Source organism: Tenrec ecaudatus, chromosome 7, assembly GCF_050624435.1.
Source record: "Tenrec ecaudatus isolate mTenEca1 chromosome 7, mTenEca1.hap1, whole genome shotgun sequence".
NCBI lineage: Eukaryota > Metazoa > Chordata > Mammalia > Afrosoricida > Tenrecidae > Tenrec > Tenrec ecaudatus.
The window spans coordinates 118,236,288-118,242,287 of record NC_134536.1 but is presented as its reverse complement, the minus strand read 5'-3'; positions in this window follow the sequence as shown (position 1 = coordinate 118,242,287).

The window sequence follows — 6,000 nt, the reverse complement described above, 5'->3', positions numbered from 1 at the left end:
AAAAACCAGACTCCCGCCAGAGCCCTCCTGGGGACTCCTGGGGACGCTAGCAGGACAGAGTAGAACCGCCCTTAGGGTTTCTGAGAATCTAAATACAAGAGGAATTGAACATTGAGAAAGCATACCAAGTCCAGTCCAGTCCAAGGCCGTAAGTCCAATATTACCCCATAAGTCTGATACCAATCTATTAAGTCCTCTTCAGACTCACGAAACACATGCAATGAAGCCAAATGCAGGACAATCACAAGTCAGTGGGTAGAAAGTCTTTGGATCCCGTGGCATTGTAAACATCTCAGTTCTGGTAGGGGTCTCTCTGTGGCTTCTCCGGCTTCAGAGGTCTGGTTGCGTCCAGGTGGCTTGTCTTCTGCAACATCTCCGAGGGAGTAGCAGAGAGAGAGAAGTGTCTTCTGCCTCCAAGGAGGAAGTATCAGATATCCCAGAATTCTCAGGAGAAGGCCATGCCCACACAGAGGTCTCATTGGCTATCTCCAGATTGACAGACTAGACTCCACCCCTACACTCTTAATCCTTAGATTGACACCAGATTAGGTGGCTCCCACACTTACCCTCTTGGAAACCCAAGCCAAATTAGCATAGCATCCTGTCCTACAGGATGGCTATGAATGGGCTTTTGGGTTGGTCGATTATAGGGAAACTGAGCCCTGGTGGCGCAGTGGTTAAGGCCATTGGCTCTTAGCTGAAAGGTGATGGGTTGAGCCTCCCAGGTGCTCGACATGAGAAGATGTTGCAGTCGGCTCTCATTTCACACAGCCGTGGAAGCCCAGGAGTCCTTCACCCACACTTTGGAAACTATTGCTTTCTCGTCCACAAACCACATCGCCATGAAACCCGTCTGATGTGGGAGTGTTTATGACAGGGTACCTGAGATTCAGAAAGATCAACTAACGCATGTCGGGTTACTGCCTCGTGACTCTGAAAGCAGAACTAGAGTTCAGATAGCCACGTCTCCTCTGCGAGAACGTTCTGGCCACTGCCCTTTCCCCAGAGGAGTGGCAGCTGAGGACTCTCAAGGAATGCGTACGCAGTGATTAGGGTGGTTGATAGTTTAACTATAAATCGTGGTAGCAAGATGGAGGCACAGAAAAATGATAGGGGAGCCTGCAGTAGCAGGAGCCAACCCGGCCCTGGGGGACTGGATTCCCTGGGATCTGGACTCCCTTCGTCTCCTCCCTGTGTGACTTGAGACAGGTGTCTTAGCTGCTCTGAGCACATGGAGAGCCCCATCCCTAAGTGAGGATGAGAGTGCCTTATCCAAGGCCACGCTGCAAGTCGAAGGCTGTGATGCACCAGGCGTCGCGGTGGATTACAGCCCAGGACAGAGCCCAGCCGAGAAGAGCTCTTCTTTTAATATGGACTCCCTGTCATGCCTCCTTTATCGCTAATGTGATACTCGAAATGCCGCCTTTCTTCACAGCTACTTCCATTCTCTGTCCTCTACCACCTTCAGACACTGATCAGAAAAAGCCTCCAGCAATGGGTTGGAATCCCTTGACAAGTGAAGGACGGTGGAGATCTGACCCAATGCAAGAAGCCCCACAAAGTGTACTGAAGGCTGGCCGCGGTAGAGAGGATTGGACTGCTGGCACGGAGGGTGTGCGTCTGACTGTGTTTCTTGGCATGCTGCTGACGCTAAACCTTCAGAATACCTCTAAACTGTCTAAAGGTTAGGGCAACTTCCAAACACTGCTAGAAATGAGATCTTCTTTGCCTTACATGGCGAAGAAGAAAGCAGACTGTAGGTCATGGCTGTATGCACTGAGTTACGGTGAGGTTTCACAAAACTACCTTCAGCGCAGTAAAACAAAACAAAACTATCAGTTTTGTTGGCTTTGTTGTTTTCTTCTCTCTTCCAAGAGCTATGACTAAATGCTAAGTTTCACAAGGACTGTGTACTTTTAACTTCTCATTCGACAGGATACCTAGCATAGTTTCTGGAAAATTCCATAAAGTTATGTTTGAAAACACCGGTCTAGTGTGTAGTTAATGAAAAATTTTCAACGAACTTGCCACATTTGATTTTACAATTTTATGAGATGGGCATGTTAAATGCCAGTGCAACTTTACCGATGAAGACGCTGACGGTGTCAGCTCCTCTCTGCTCCAGGAAGTGTGGGGTTGGGACCCCAACAAAGGACTTCTACCGCTAAGCCCAGCTGTCCTTCGTCCCCCCCATGCCCAGTGCTTTTGAAAAAGTATCAAAATTGCTTCCTAATTCTACCTTGAGACATAGAAATATACACAGGCAAGACCTTAAGATGCTTCTAATTTTAAAATTTTTTGGGTGAGAAGTTTCCTAAAAGATATCTAATACCATGTTTAAAATACAGAGCTATTTGTGTCTATGTTTGATCAAGTTTGTACACAAACATGAGGGTAAGTGAGGAAGTATTGCGATTGAGACTCCAGTTCATAAATGCGCAGGATTATTCAACATGGAATGTGTTTAAAGATGCCTCTGTGATCAACTTGGCTGCAGACAAGTTCTCTCGGCAAGACACGCGGCTTAGTCTCCTTAGGGTGCAATCACAAAAATGACCCCGCCAAGATGGTTTTCGATAGCACCTGTTGGGCCCGTTAGGTCCAAGGCAGAGAGGTGAGCTCAGAAGGTTATGGTGAATGCTTCTTGGGATTCCCAAGGAGTAATATTGATAGATCACTCCTTGTCTGTCCGTATGTGGTACTTTGGTGGCCTGCATGTTGCTGAGAGGCTGGAAGCTGTCCCCGTGGTGTCAGTAGCGTAGGATCCTGCATGATGCAGTTGTTAGCAGAACTTCCAGACTAAGACTAGGAAGAAAGACCTGGCGGTCCATTTATGACAAAAAATTGTCCACTAAAAATCTTATGACTGAAGGCACACTTTTAAAGTACAACAGGGACAGAGCTCTCTCCTCAAAGCAGAGTCTACTCCAATGACGTAGATGGAGCAGATGTTTCAGGACCTCCATGTGCTGGTGTGGCATGACTCAAAATGAGAAGAAAAATCCATAAACTTCCATTAATAATGGGAACATGGAATGTATGATGTCTAAATATAGAGAAATTAGGAAATTAAAAAAATGAAATGGAGTACTGACAGATTGATATGCTAGGTATTAATGAGCTAAAGTGATCTGATATTGGCCATTTTAAATTAGACAATCATATAGTTTATGATGTTTGGAATAAAAAATTTAAAAGGAATAGAGTCACATTCAGTGTTAAAAAGACTAGTTAAGATCTACCGTGAAGTACAATGAGGTGCCTCTGATAGGGTAAAGTCCGTGAGCCTGCGAGGGAGATCAGCTAATAAGAGCACTGGGTAAATGTGTGCACTAATCACTAATTCCAACGATGAGGAAATCGAAGGTTTTTACGAACTTTTTCATGCACCTGACCCAAGTCTTGGTATTTTCGATCACTTTATACACTTTGATTATATTCAAAGGTCAAAAGGAATAAGAAGACCCAAGGAGGACTGGTGCCTTTGAATTCAGTGTTTGGTTAGAATAGTAAGTGTAGAGTAGACTATCAGAGGAATAAGGGTCCCTGGTGGCACAGTGGTTATGCATTGGGCTCCTAGAGGCAAGGTCAGCAGTTCGAAACTACCAGTGGCTTTCTGGAGGAGAGACGGGTCTTTCTACTCCTGTAAAGAGTAGAAACTCACAGCGGGAGCTCTACCATGTCCCCTGGGTCACAATAAGCAGGCAGTGACTTGATGGCAGTGAGTTAAGACTTTTTTTGTTTGCTTGTTTTTGCTCTTTTTCTGGCCAGAAATATTAATGAATCTGTCTCGGAAGAAGTACAGGCAGAATACATCTTAAAAACAAGAATGGAGAGGCTTCACCTTATATATTTTGGGCGTGTTATCGGGAGTTATGCTACCAGTTCCTGAAGAAGGACATCATTTCTGGTAAAGTAGAAGTTCAGAAAAAAAAAAAAAAGAGGAAGGCCGTCAACAAGGTAGACGGACATAGTGGCTACAAAAATGGGCTCAAACTGGTAAACCAGAGGCCATCTAGCTCAGAAGCAACAAAGCCCACATGGGAGAAGCACACCAGCCTGTGTGATCATGAGGTATCAAAGGAATCGGGTATCTGGCATCATCAGAACAAAAAGTCATATCATTGTGAATGAGAGGGAGTACAGAGTGGAGACCCAAATCCCATCTGTAGACAACTGTACATCCCCTTACAGAAGGGTCGTGGGGAAGAGACGAGCCAGTCAGAGTGCAGTGTAGCAACAATGAAATATACAACTTTTCTCTAGTTCCTAAATGCTTCCTCTCCGTACTCCATCCCACCCCCAACTATCATGATCCCAATTCTACCTTACAAATCCAGCTAGACCAGAGGATGTACACTGGTACAGATAGGAACTAGAAACACAGGGAATCCAGGACACATGATCCCTTCAGGACCAGTGGTGAGAGTGGCAATACTGGGAGGGTGGAGGGAAGGTGAGGTAGAAAGGGGGAACTGATTACAAGGATCTACATATAACTTCCTCCCTGGGGGACCGACAACAGAAAAGTGGATGAAGGGAGACATCAGATAGTGTAAGATATGACACAATAATAATAATTTATAAAATATCAAGGGTTCACGAGGGAGTGGGGAGCAGGGAAGGAGGGGGGAAAATGAGGAGCTGATACCAAGGTCTCTAGTTGAAAGCAGATGTTTTGAGAATGATGATGTAACAAATGTACAAATGTGCTTGACACAATGGATGGGTGCATGGATTGTGATAAGAGTTGTATGAGCCCCTAATAACATGATTTTGTAATAAGATAATTTTTACTAAACTTTTACTACAGAACATGACTTTTCTCAACATTCAATTCTTAAAATGACACTTTGGAAAAACCACCTAGAAGATGTGCAGGCTAGGTGTCCAAATTATGCATGTTTCAATACAGAAAAAGAAACAGCCATAGACATCGGCTCCAACACAGCATAGTGCAGAATCTGGTAGCACACAGTTCCCTACGAGTAAGAACCAGCTGGACCCCACCTACCAACAACCTTCATGGATTTTCTTGAAGGATATCAGGTGATCCTAGAGCCTTGTCATGATGAAGCTATAAGAATATTGAGCACAGCATTGGTGAGAAAAACATTGCGTTGAGTTTTTTGTTTTTGTTTGCGATTCGGATGTTGCACTTGTTCATTTTCAGGGATAGCAAGGGTGGTCCCTCAAACCTTACCCCACCCACCCTACAGCCTGACCTTGGCCCTTCCGACTTCCCTCAGAACCCCAAATTCAGAGGGACACAGTTGGAGTCCCTCCAAGAAGCAAAAGCTGCCGTTTGACATCGTGTAAATCAAAGAGGGAAGGGTTTTGGGGGCAGGGGTTACAGCAGTGGTTCTCAACCTTCTTCATGTTGCCTCCCTTTCATACAGGTCCTCACTGTGGTGGTGACCCCCAACCGTGACATTATTTTTGTTGTTACTTCAACTGTCATTTTGTTTCTGGTATGAATTGGATGACCCCTGAGAAAGGGCTGTTTGACCCCGTAAGGGGTCATGACCCACAGGGTGAGAACCGCTGGGTTAGAGAGATGGAAACAGGACCTTCAGAAATGCATAAACCTAAATACAAGACATATCGAACATCAGTGGCTTTTCATGATTTTTTAAAAAGAAAATGGTCAAAAAAGAGGAGCTTATACCAAGGGCTCAAGTAGAAAATGTTTTGGAAATGATGATGTCAAGATACGTACAGATAGGCTTAATACAATCAATGTATGGAGTATTGTAAGAACCAAAAGCGCCCCCAACAAAATGATTTTTTAAAATAAAATGGTTTCTATGATTTTGTCACAATATTTCTGACCTTATCCTTCTGTGTTCAGAGAATAATGAATGATCTCAACTTCTGTTAAAGCCTACAATCAGGACAGCAAATCAGCAAAACTCGATGGGGAGCCTCGAAGAGGCAAATGCATGGAGACCCGAGTATTCCGGGTAATCAAGGTGGGAAGGAGGTAGTAATGAAGACCGA